Source organism: Poecilia latipinna, unplaced genomic scaffold, assembly GCF_001443285.1.
Source record: "Poecilia latipinna isolate Pla-1442-1.1 unplaced genomic scaffold, P_latipinna-1.0 Scaffold3577, whole genome shotgun sequence".
Classification (NCBI taxonomy): domain Eukaryota; kingdom Metazoa; phylum Chordata; class Actinopteri; order Cyprinodontiformes; family Poeciliidae; genus Poecilia; species Poecilia latipinna.
The window spans coordinates 3,228-17,090 of NW_015116193.1; the positions used below are offsets into that span (position 1 = coordinate 3,228).

General features: G+C 37.6%; 1 long non-coding RNA gene across 1 annotated transcript; it reads left to right on the top strand.

Moving 5' to 3' along the window:
* Positions 1 to 1,936: 1,936 nt before the first annotated feature.
* LOC106941262 (uncharacterized) lies at positions 1,937 to 13,218 on the top strand. Its single transcript, XR_001423317.1, has 3 exons — positions 1,937 to 2,110; positions 3,456 to 3,552; positions 12,746 to 13,218. It is a non-coding gene; the product is annotated as an uncharacterized LOC106941262 (long non-coding RNA).
* Positions 13,219 to 13,863: the final 645 nt, after the last annotated feature.

The window sequence follows — 13,863 nt, forward strand, 5'->3', positions numbered from 1 at the left end:
GCAAATACTACCGTCAAAATGGTTTCAGATGTTTGAAACTACATTTATTTTAAAACAAGAAAATGAATTATTCTTTTTTTTTTTTTTTTTTGCACCATGATTCAAACCATACTTCCAAACTACTGAAGTCGTGATGTGAAGGTGTTCGGCCAGCATCCAAAGTTGACAAGGATTCAAAATAAACTTTCTTCACATCCATCTATCTTTTCCAGTGGAGCAAAGGACTTGAGTATACCACAAAATTTTATTTAACAACTACAATGTATTGTGTTTGACTATTTCTTTTTCTTTTCAGTAGTGAACAAAAAATGCATAGATAAATCATTAATTCTGATATTAGAATTAATATCAGATGCTAGTTGTGAAATTGAATGAAAGCAAACTGGCAAAAAATGATTTTGCACTTAACAATGCAGACTTGGATGCGCTGAACCTGTTGAGATGTGGTCTTTTAAATGAATCATTCTCGCTGAATGAAAATGAAAAACATGGAACACATTTCCACTCGGTTATAAGGTTTCTTTCACCATTAGGAGATTTAGTTGTTTTTATTTAATACATTTGGGTTGGCTCGAGATATTTTATTAGTACTGAGTTTCAGTTTCCATGGGCCGATTGAGCTAATGTCACATGTCGAATAAAACAGCATTGCCTTCCCAGGTTTATTCAGCAGCCATGCTTAATTTGCTGTATATCAGTTTCCAATGAGTGGTACACTATTAAACTAAAGTATTTGTTAAAGCAACATATTTTTGTAAGATGAATTTTACCTAAGAAATGGGACATACATTACAATAAATCAATGCTTGAAAAAAGAGAAGAAAGTAAGGAGTTTGAGCTGCAATCCAGGCTTCACTTTGTAGTGGAATTAAAAGATAGAAAACAAGATTTGTACCATGCCTACACAAACAGGTAAGGTTTAGAACAAAAGTTACCACTGACACTGATGACTGCACGGAAGATACCAACGATGTTGTGCTGGTTAATATTTTAGGGAACATTATCTAGTGCTCAAAAAATTTGTTTTTTGTTATAGCATATTTTAATCAAAGGTCAATCCAAGTATTATTTCCATAACACGAATATAAATACCACAAATAAAAAATGAACATCAGTGCAGAGAGATGAAAATTTGTCTTCAAAGATTTTTACTGTACACCAGCTCTGTCAGGAGTAGTGGGCCAAAATTCCCACAAACTGCTAAGAGAAGCTTGTAAAAAGGTTTCCCAAAATGCTTGACCTAAGTCGTATAGCTTAAAAGTTAATGCCTCTAAATACTAAGGAAACATATGTAAACCTCTGAATGTAACAACAGGAATAAAATAATTTCTCTTAAAAATCTCTTACAATTACAGAATACAGAAGTAAAGAAAAACAGCAACAAAAGCCCCTAAAAACTACTCCATTTCTTTCATTATGAGTGAGTATACATTTTTCCAAATCCCACAGTCACTGCTCGTATAAATCAGTGTGGGAAATTGACTTCTATTTTCTATATATATGCTGTCCAGGGCTGGATGTGAAATTAAGACCAACTCTGTCTGCTTTAAATTATGTTTATACACCACTGATTTGTGATGAGTGCCAAGGACTTGCAGAATATGTGAAGTATATCACAAGCATGAATTAAACTAGAGTTTTTGGAGCCTTTAAGTATTTCCTTGGGTGTCCTCCAGTGTTCAAATATAAATTATATCCCTGGATGAATTTGAGTTTGAGTGAAACTAGGCACAGATTACTTGTTTGGTGGTTTCCATTTTTTCCACCCTTTTTTCAGACCTTACTCAAACCTTACTGGAAGTAATGGAAATAATAGCAGGTGGGCCAGATAATTTAGTTGTACCAGGCGTGAGAAGATACGTCCTCTTCTGTGTTTGATCTCATCAGAATTTAGATTGGCAGGTTTGAATTGGCTGATGTAGTGGTCAGATCCCCCAGCAGGGGGAGTCTAGCGCTTGGTGAAGAGCACCGGAACTTCCTCCTCAGATAATATTACACGCTGAAGCAGAAGTTACGTGTCTGGCTCTTTCGTTCAAATATTCCTCTTCTTCAGGTGTGAATTTATATATAAACAGAGCTGTAAATTACTTTATTAACGTTTGGGAAGCATGTGAGTGTATTTTTGACACTATGTATGTTGACAAACTCCGTTGTTAGCTTTGTTGTTAGCACCGTTGTTAGCTATTATACTGTTTCAAGTTTGGTATAATTTAGTGTATAGACGTGTCTGGCTCTTTGATTAAAATATTCCCCTTCTTCAGGGCTTTTACAAAACTGTATTTCTTTTAGTGTACTTTTGATATCCTGAACTTTCAATTTTGCATTTTTGATTATGTTGTGGAAACTTGCAAATAATTTACAGTTTGGAAAATATTTTTTTTTCCATTAATGCTTTGCACTGTAAGCCTTTTTAACCCAAAAAACACTGTAAGCCTTTTTAACCCAAAAAACATTACTTTTAAATTTAAGAGAAAATTGTTTCATGAATCGATTTTCACAAGTAAGCAATAGTCCATGCCCAGACTTCAAATATTCAAATTTGATAAACAGTAAATTTAAATTTGAGTTGTGATAGAAATGGGTAAAGACTTTGGAAACAATCTGAAAATCTCACTCACTTCAAATATTTGTCCTGCCAAATGCAAAAGTCATGATTTAAATTTTAAAGAATGTTCAAATGTTCAACAATTTTCATCATTGTCCTGTAAATGATAGACAATAAACCAGTAAAGTCTTAGTATGTGACCAGGTGGTCAGTGAATGGGAGTGCAAAGGCAAATTTCCCAGAACTCCAAAGACCGTTGATGTAAGTTATATTTTCATGAACTACAAAGACCCAGAAAGAAAGTAACACTCCTTGAACATTTGGAATGAAGAAATCACATCAAACAGAAATTAAATGCTGTGGATTCCCCCAGAGGATCAGCTAAAGTTCAAAGAGTTCTATTGTAAATTATAATTCAACCAAATTGAGGAACAATTACAGAGTTTAATGTTACACCCCATATGTTTTTTCTGGATATCTATCCACAATGGTAAAGTACTGCCTCTGACAGTTCCAAGCGATCTATAGGCTGGTGTAGGGTTTTTCTCAAACAAAACAGTATCTACCATCCCATCTAGATACCGGTTAATCTTCTTAAAGTTTAGGCATTAGAATAGATGCGACCAAATAGAAAGTAGTTCCCAATGATGTGTCAAATTACCAAAGCACGAGTTATTGTATAAGTATCCTATTCAATTACTAGTGCTTTTAAGGATAAAAGCTAAATATTTAAGCTGTCGTCAGTCACCTTTTTCTCATAATGTTAGTTCAGAGATGTAGGTAGATACTTCTTTTACAAAGCAGAATTCATTTCCCCTCATTTTTGGGGGTCATGGGAGTTGTGTCATTTATTTTTTATTGTACAACGATTGAAAAAAGATTAACATGAAGTTCTCCTTGCCACCCACAGGGAAATTATCCATAACCAACTTCAACTGACCTCAAGTGAGATGCTGTAAATGGATTTATGTTTTCCCTCTGCGCATATGCTGCTTGAAGCAAACCAGGTGAAGTTTCATAGAAATTTGTAAGACTACATGCATGGTCCTTTCTAATTTTTACTCATTGACAGACTGCATTTTAATTATTCTCAAAGTAATCATGTTCAATTTTGAGTTTTTTTAAACTGTGCTTTTCATTTCACCATGTAGGAAAAAAAGAATTTGAAATGCAAATTAAACCTTAATAGAAAACCCCAACTTCCTGAGTGTATCTGTGTGTTGGGGGAGTATGCATGCTTACATCTCTTACAGCCCAAAACGCTCAGGGGAATACTCGTATATAACCACAAAGAGGAAGATATCTAGGTCTCCCTTCTGTGTTTGTACCGTTCCTCCCTCTCAATGCTTTACATCACTAATGGAAAAACGGTAAACTATGTGAATGAAGTAAAAGATGTTGCATTTTGAGTTTTGCATTACAGGAATACACATGATGGCTGCGTGGAGAAAGTACATGTTTGTAACTTTTGCTTTGAAAGAAAGTTTGGCAATATGAAATTGTGACAGTAAATAAAAATAAAAAAATAAAAAAATCAGTGGGCTAGTGTGTGTGCAGTAGCTGAAGTTAGCACACAGTCTTTCCAGAGTTGCAGTGCAGAGGGACACTGTCTAAAAGGAATGCCAGTCTCTTAAAACCCTTCGGGTGAAGACTTAGGAACCACGGTCTGACTGAAAACACCTGCGCCTTATGGAGGGCAGTGTACAGAGAGCTTCAACATCCTGATCCAATATACACATCGATGAATGTTCGCTTTCACGCAAACATGCTTTCACACACACACACACACACACACACATGCGTGCACACACACACATCCTTATACTTCTATACAAACTGAGAACTTCGGATTGGCTTCCATTCAATTTAGTAACTACATCTATGTCTAACCTTAACTAAAAACTTCATTCAGACCATACATTTAAATAAAAATAAAAAATAAAAAAAAGAAGTGAGAATTACGAAAATGTCCTCACTGTCCACCAACGAGCTCCTTTTGTTAGGAAAAATGCTGAAAGTGGCCCTCTATATGTAGTTTATACAAGTATACACACACACACACACAAATGTAAATAAAAGCCGTTTGCAGGCGCACACGGTGCAATGCAGAAATGACTGCATATATAACCTGTGTCATCTTTTCCATGGCTGAGTAATCCTTGCACACATAAGTAATATTTTTATCTTCTACTCCAGCAGGTAAAGTGCAGTGAAATACTATACATGCATTACAGACATGGACTGGATCCAAAAATGCTCTACAGTCCCAAATAAACTTTCCTTCTGCTCGTTTTCAGACATCCAGGTTAAAAAAAAAAAAAAAAAAAAAACCCTCTTCTACAGACAGTGAGTTATTTGTGCAGGTCTGTGGCGTGTCTGCAGGTTTGTGTTGGACTGTGGCTGGGATGGGCGACTGGTTTTACTGGTCTACCTATGTTCACCCGAAGCACGAGAAAGGACAAAGTGAGTGGTACAGCATGATCGCACTTAGTGGGGCCAATTTTTCTCAGCACACCTGCATTTGGCGCCTTGAAGGAAACTTTGATTTAAGGATACGTTTCTATTGATTGCAGTCTGTGTCTCATCAACTCTTGTGTGGTCCCTCTAAATCACCTTGTATATTTGTTTAAAACATAAATACATAAATTCTAGTTGTATTTGCTGGAGGTTGTCACCGTCAAATGTGGTTTTATGTAACGGGTACAAAAAAAGGAGGAACAGTGGAATACCTTTTTTTAAATTAATTGTCAAATTAGCCTGGCCTTGGGATTGATGGCAATTCAACTTTATGAATCAGGTTAACATGCTGCCCTTGTTAGTGTTGGCCTGGTTTTACTTGGCAGACAGCACAGCACAGTGCTCCAGGAGACATTAGGACCCAAAGCCCGAGTGATAAGTTGATCTGGAATCAGCACACTCACACCAGAACAACAATGTTAATACTTTGGCATCATGTCCATGTGCACATCTTTAATATGTTCTTTCACTGGACAAACCAAGAGAAAATGGTGGACAGATTAATGGTCTCAGTTTTGTTTCTGGCTGCTCTTTCCATGAACAAGAAAACCAGATTTGTCTCTGTTGACATCCAAAAAGTAAGCTTGAGAAAGCCAAGTATAAGAGACATACGGGTTGTATGACAGTAAAGTACATAAAGAGTGAAAAGTGAGGCGCTGTGAAGAGTGGGAAGACAACGAAGAAAACATTGGCACCAAATTTTCTATTGCCTTGGGGCTGAATATATTTTGTCTTTGTTGTACATTTGAGCTACATGGTCAAAAAGTTTTGTTTTTTTTTTTAGTTGTATTTGTGGATTTCCCCCGTCCAATGTGAGAAAATTTAATTTGCCTTTTCTTGTATTTCTTGTAGATGTCACTGTTAATTATTTCAGAAAGAAATACAGGATTATGGAAACACATGTTTTGCATAATGATGCATTTTATGCATTATACCACATGCAGTGTAGTTTCATAGAGGTAAAAAAAAGGAACATTGTCATATTATACTGTCTTTATCCTTGATTACTGTGAAATTAGGCTCCATTTGGGCATATTAGATGAAGCAAAAAATATGAAATGTAAGAATAATGCATGTTCAGAGCCTTGTAAACGCTTCCTGTTTCCTTTCACATAAGAGCCCCAAACTTGTATGTATTCAGTATTGCATACTTGCAAAGTGGAAGGAAATTGATTCATGGTTTCAATTTGTTTTTCACAAATCAAAATCTATAAGGTGTTATGCAATTAGTGCCAAGGAAAAGTATTTGCCCTTACACATTTCTTGTGATTTAGCCTTTTTGTAATACTTTTGTTTCTCATCATTAAATTTTAAAAGACAATAAAACTAAACTGAGTAAATAGAAAATACAAACCAGCCTCAGCCTAACAGCTGGCTGTGCCACATGTTTGTGATAAATGTTAATGAGCGTTTTACATTGCAGGGGAATAATTTGTGAACATTCCTTTTGTCCTGCTGCCTAACCCACGGGCGTACGCATGAGGTTGCAAACTGTAGGCCTGACATTCTCCTTTTGAGGTTTTCTGGTAGAGAGCACATTTCACAAATCCAGTCAGTCATTTACATCATTTAAATCCTAAAATGGCAGAGAAACCTATTTTAGACATGAATTTTGTGTGTTGAGAAGGATGTCAAGTCCATTGGTTTGACGGTAGCATTGTGCCTTCTGCTTCTGTTAGCGTTGCGTGCTAACTTTTAGCTGGTGGGTGTAATAACATCATTGGGATGCATTCATTTGAACGTGTGGTTCTTCAGGTTCGTCGTCTTCATTCTCCCGCTCAGACTGTGGCTCCGACATGTAAGGTTGGATGGACAAGTCCTCCATTGTTGACATCTATAAAAATCTTTGGAATAAAAAGTTTCTCTGCTGGTAGATAATTGTATCACTGCTATCAAACTACAAAAATGGAGCTACAATAACCAGAAATTCAGACCAAAAGATTACAGTTCCACAACTTTATGTAGACCATAAGTGAATAATTTACCTGTGAAAAGGAAATATTTAAAAGCATCTTATATGCACTTTAAATCATGATATTTCTAAACATCATAGTATCTCCAGACCAACACACTGCCACTACCATGTTTGATTCTCATGATGTTATTATGAAATGCTGCCTAAAGCTGCCCACCTACTTGGGCGTGCTGTGCATTTTTAGTCAGCTGTGTGTACTGTCCATGAACGTACTGATTTCCTACATTTCTGGAGACAAATTTCTTCATTTCCCACAATCCCACATAGCTCAACACAGTTCCTCATATTTATCCTCATATTTTTGCATACAAAACAGTTAGATTTGTACACTTTTTGCTGTGAGTACCACACAGGGTATGAGTATATTGTTGCAAAAATGTACCCGTGTGTTGGGTTCATGTTGAGTGGTAGAAAACTTTAGCCTTTTGCTGTCGCTTGTCACTCCCCATGTGACGAGCCCACGACAATGCACAACGCTGCAAAGAATGCGTTTGCATTCCTTTCTGGATTTGTCTGCAAAACCCAAAGGGACCGCATATCTGAGTGTAAGAACAACCAAAGCTGGACATCTCATTAACCCTGACACCACAGCCAATCATTACTGTTGCATGTAAGTCGGAGTGTGCAGTGTATATGTGGACACAAATTTGCACACATCACTAGCTGAGTGCCAGAATCCATTCATCAGGCCTTCATAGCTGGGCCCTGTCAACCTCCAGCCCCAGGCCTGTAGGCCTTAAGCCAGGGGCTTGAGTTCTGGGCTTCTCGCCAGTCTGTCATGGTGCTGGGCTGCGGTCCAGCCTTCCATCAGCTTTGATGTGAGCTGGCTCGCCAAATGGCTAAGGAAGGGTGGCCCCTCAGAACAGGAGTTACACAGCGAGCTGAGCAGGTCAGTCAGCTACCAGATGCAGCTAGAATGTGCTCACACATGAATGCGCACACCAAAAGTAGATGTGTCAAGTTGTTGGATTTGTTTGATCGTGTAGTTTTAGTTTTAAATGTGTTTTTATTCGTTAAATTGAAGCTTGAAATTGTTCTGTATTCTAGAATGATTAAGAGGTTTTAACTGTTTGATTTGGAGGCTTTATATATCTTAGCCCAATTAGCATGGCAATAAATACCTTTTTTTATTGCTCCACATGCTGAGCTATAATTTGTCAAATTTTCATCATCTGAGGACTGGAATAGTGTTTTATGGTGCTGGAAGCCTGAAAGATGGATTGCAATGAAGGGAAAACTAGCAAAGGCAAATAACTTTTAAATTACTGTGTTTCAAACAAGCATGCCTTCGAATTTGACAAAGTCAAGCCCATTCTCACCGGCATCACACAATTGGAAGAATGCATAAAAAACGCTACATTTTCAATCCTAAGTCACCATTGCACAAGACTGTCAACTTGTTGTGTAATATAATTATTTTTTTCTTCAGTTGGAACGACATTCATGTTGTGAAAACGGCCAAGAATTATACAAGAGCCTCTGCTAATTTTCAATCAATAGGATGTTGTCATACTGGCAGCATCATGTAGATCAAACGTGATCTACATGATGAGATTAGGAAAAACATGTAGATCTAATCTGAGTGACATTTAGGCAGATGGGGAAAAAATAATTACAAAATGCAGGACAGGATTATAACCTTCTGTTTCTGTACACTGATCTGTTCTATTTCGTTTTAGTCTTTCGACATTTGACGTCAATAGTTCTTCATCAAAAGGAACATTAACTTGACTGAGAACTAAGACTATTCTTATAAAGTTAAACAATAGACACACGGTTTCATGGAAGTAAGATTCTTTCATTCCAGGTAATTTCCCAGGAGCTGTCTTTCTCTTAAACATCTCATTTCATTAAGTGCTTTTCAATGAGAGTGCTAACTAGCCTAGCGTATGTGGTTTGTGACATGTAGGGATGAACGGGTAGTGGCTCTCAGTTTTAAGTCTGCATGCTTGGTCTGATAATATGATCCATAAATGTTATAACACGACATGACTAATTATTCTGCAACATTCTGAAATTAATGTTTATAAACCCTGGCTTAATGGTAAATCTTCAAGCACTACCTAATCATTGTCACTCAGTCTATTTTAAACACACTAATAGTCACGTCGTTTATAATTATTTCAGCAGTTCATTATATTCGGCATGGATTCCAAGCCTGTAGCAGATGGAATGCTTTTTCATTGCTCTGGTTGTTATTTTTCTGGCCGTCATAGTATCCGTATTTGTCTTAGTGAGGGAGGAAGGGGATGGGTGTGCAAAAAATATTAACTATCAGCCGCGATGACTGCTGTTAGCGGTCACAATCCTTCTGCAGCTGGAATTTCGACACTGTTGCTGATAGGCTTCATTAATTATGTTCCATCAGCTAATTTCATCACAGTCTGTTTCTGTTTTTGCTGTTTTCTCTGTTGAAACTCTTTACTTCAGCTGTGCATGACCTGGATGTGGCTTATTTGGACCTCGCTCTTATTCCCTTTCAAAATAAACACAGCTGTTCCATCCGATTTCTAAGGGGAAGAAATTTAAAGTGGGAATTTTATAAATGAACAGTTCCACTTAATATTTATTGCCTTAGAAACAGGTCTTTGATTGAGGAACTGTTTGATTTTGCTCAGGCTTGATTTTGCTCAGGCTAAACAAAAGTTCAACAACTTTTTCCAGTTTCAGCTGCCAGTTCTTAACCTACGCATGGAAGAATTTATTTCTTAGAACGAATAGTATTGATGAACTATCACTATTATACAGAATCACTTGCTAGAATAAAGAATTCAAACAACTTTGAATTAAGACTTAACAGTTTCCATGGTGGCAGTACTTCACAAACTTCATCACATTCATCTAAGGCTGAGGAAAGCAACGTGCTACGTTTAATGTAGCACAAAACGTGTTTTGTAAGATGTTTCAATACATTAACATCTATTGTTCCAATGAACAATACAAGAGAAACCTCAGTTACTGTGATGCTGTTGTTTGACCGTAACAGGGCGGAGCTGGGCTGATGTCGGAGTAACCTCAGGAGCCCACTTTAGTGTAATCCACGAAGGCTTAGCCGGCTGACAGGATCACTCAGCTACTGGTTCTGACCTGGTATTTAGCTCCCTGTGGGGGAGTACGTGGAGACACACACAACATGACCGGAGCTAGAGGAAGAGGGAGAAGGCCTAACGGCAAACCATAAACAAGTACGGCTGTCCTGCGCTGCTTGTAAACATGTCTTATCGCGTGATGAATCGCATGCACTCCGAGAGGAAGCCATAATGCAAGCATGCGATGACAGCGGGGAGAGTATGCAACCTGCATCGACTCGACAACAAGGTGGATGTCTGAGTAGAGCAGTGACACAAATGCACTAGTCCATATGTATGAGATTAAAACCCAATAACAAATGTTTATCTTTCTTAAGTATGTTTTGTGAACTAAATAGAAAAAGCTTCCCCAAAACAAAAACAAAAAAAAAACCCTTCAAAACTGGCCACGCTGACCAAGTAACATATTGTATTAATTAACCGTCACATGAAGGTGAATATGTTCACATCTGAGGGCGATGAAATCAAGATGTGCCGTGGTGGACTTTACTGCACAATTCGTGAGCAGTTAATCTTCAAGATTTACTTGTCAATTCAGGTTATTTCTTCAGATGTCCTCCATTATTCTTGCTTGCGACTGTGTTTCAATCTAAAAACTTTTACAGCACTCCCAGCAGGGCATGACATTAAAACCTAGTTGAGGAGCCATGATGACAATTTAAACCAAGACAACTGAAACTTTGACAGGGGGGGGGGGGGGTTACTTATTTTGGAGCTGGTAATGATTTCCTCACTCAGATCCTGTCACTCTATATACAAACACACACACACACACACACAAACCTCAGCCATGCACGTTGAGAAATTTTGACCTCTATGTATAACCCTTCTATTTTCGGGAGAGCTCTGAACCATTTGCAACAACTTGTGGTGGGTGTGGTTTCTGGGGGAGGACCCTGAGATAGAACTGACACTAACAGAAACGGGAATTCTGCGGCCCCAGCTCGGTTCTCTGATCCAGTCCAGACTCTTTGTGACGACACAGTGATGTGCCCTGCCTTCGTTCTCTCTCTACAACGCACAACCACAATCTCAAATAGCCTTAAATGCAGCCCTGTGGAGCGCTGGATTTTTGGCCCACCTATTGTTTTAAAATGAATGCTGGGAAGTGGAACATGCTCTGCTTTGGCTTAGGAAGGTGAGCTTTGCCAGACAGCTGCTATGACGGCACATTTTTAATACATTGGGAAATTTGAATACGTGTTAGAAAAGTTGTGTGATTCTCTTTTTTTTTGTTGTTGTTCAAAGTAGCAGTACAGTAGGTGTTTTTCTGCATTGACAGTTTTATTGGAGTCATAATGTCATGTAGTGGCCTGCAGTGGGATAAAATCACTCATATATACCTGACTCCAGCATTCCTCTGGCCCTCATGTGGCATGGCGGAAAAAAGGGGGATAGACCGTAGTACAAACTGAGGTTTTGTTTCACAGTTGGTAAAATAGGGTATGAATGCATTACATCAATATGTTCAATCCAGGACATTGTGGTATAGAAGTTCAGCATTTTCCATTTGAGGTAAAGAGTGGAGAAAATGAGCTATTTTTGAATTGTCAAAGCAGAGAGCTACAGATCTTTAGTCGAGATTGTCTTATTGTAACCAGCTGCTCTCTTTTAGACAAGCACAACTTGTCATGAATAACTCCTGGGGAACTAATGAAGAATGCAAATGCAGAATATAGCAAAGCAAATGGATTAATTTAGGAAGCCTGAGTTTCCCCCCCCCGCCCCCCCTTGTTCTCTGCCCAGTCAAAATCATCTATGTGCAAAAACAAAAGCAAACGTACATTCAGATGCAATCTTGAATTTCAGTCAGAATACACACAACTTTTGGGTTTCTTAAATTTGAATCCATTCTGCATAAGTTGCTGCTGATTTTTCTAACTTTTCCATCACAAGAAACAATTCAAATGTGAATATTTCAATGGAATAACAATGAACACTTTGAGTTTGGGGAACTTCAAAGTAGAGCTACTGTTCTCTGTATTAAAATGAGTCATTTGGTGGTGGTGTGCACATTTGAATAGGATGTCCCCTAGGTTTTAAGGCATGTTCTACTGGAAGGAGATCCTGGTTAAGACCCAGAACATGCTGGAGGGATGCTATATCCTGTCTGACTTTGGGATCCTATGGGATGCCCCAGAATTTCTGAGGAGACGCTTGAATAGTGTTCCTTCTTGGATCTGTTGACCTTATCTCAGACAAGCAGATAATAAATTGAATTGTAATTACAAATGTGCATTTATGGATTTTTTGGTCACATAAAACATCTGTTTGATCAACTTTGGTAAGTTATTTTAGCCTAAATGCATTGAATGAGTGCATGTCACCACAGTGTCTGGTTGTGAAGTCAATGGCATTACCCTGGACAGTAATTTATTTTGCTTGGTTCTGTACATCATTTTGTGTTACATTTGTTGTGTATGAAAAGTGAGGAGAAATGTTTGATTGATTGACTGTCTGTCTGACTAAATTATGTTTTTTTCCCCAACTCACATTGTCTTTTAATACATAAATGCTGGCTTTTAGCCTATATCACATTACTATAAGACTCTGGAATGTTTACAAGATCACGAGGAAACACTAACTGGATCATTTTGATAGTTTTTTTTTTCTTTACAGCTCTGCCTTGATCAGCATTTTTGTGAAATGCTCTGAAGATGGGGAACTCATAAACATGTGATTCCAGCTTCCACACACCACATTTCAAAGTGTCCTTGGACACGATTCTGAATCCCATGTTACCCACCCATCACCAAATCGGTGTGTGACTGGGTGATTTTGACTTGTATTGTAAAAGTGCTTTGAGTTGTCAGTAAGGATAGAATAGCACTATGTAAATGTGGTCCATTTAGTTGCTTTAATAAAGTCTTGTATTTCTCGTGTATTCTTCTGTGAAACGAGAAGCTGAAGCTTTGTGAGGTTGTTCAAATCATCGTTGTGCCAGCATCAGACTTTAAGAATATTTAAATATTCGGATGCTGGCAGAAAATATTGTCAGATATTTTGTTTTAATTACTTTGTTTATTTTTATTTTTTTTTATTCTGTTAGATTATGACCATCAAGTGTTTTTTGAGAATAAAGTAATAAACATGAAATCAGATAGTACTAATTGTGAAAATGAGCTTAATTTGTGTAATAATCGAGCAATAACTAGTTATGTTGATTAAGATTAGATAACTATGGTACATACATCTTTAATGGGTGGATCGTTATATTTAAACTTGGAAAAGTCATGTCTCCTCTACATTCAATGCAGGTGTGAAACCATTACTTCTGATTTTTGCCCTACTTCTGATTCAATATTAAATGCATTTTTGCCCTAAATGTAGACAGTGTCCAATTTTCCTTATAAAATGAGGCATGTGTGACTTAGATTGCTTTACTTTTGTGTCAATACAGAAAATGTACATAAAGTGTGATGCATACAGATGTCTTATGCAAACTTTTGAGGACTATAATTGAGGCTAGAAAGTGCACTCTAAATCATACCTCATTACTATCATTGCTATCTTAACATAGCCAAAAGAAAGTCATGGAGGAGAGATGTATAAATATGAATAGTCACCCACATCAGCTATCAAACTTACAGAAAAGGGGTTTGGTTGAGAAAGGACCGTCAAAATCAAACATCTAAGGATGTTATTTGAAAGTATAACTGCCTCTTATCTGTCTTCCATTATACCTGTGGTTTTCAACCCCTTCTTCCCCTCCTGCTGTATCCACCAGCTATGCACCT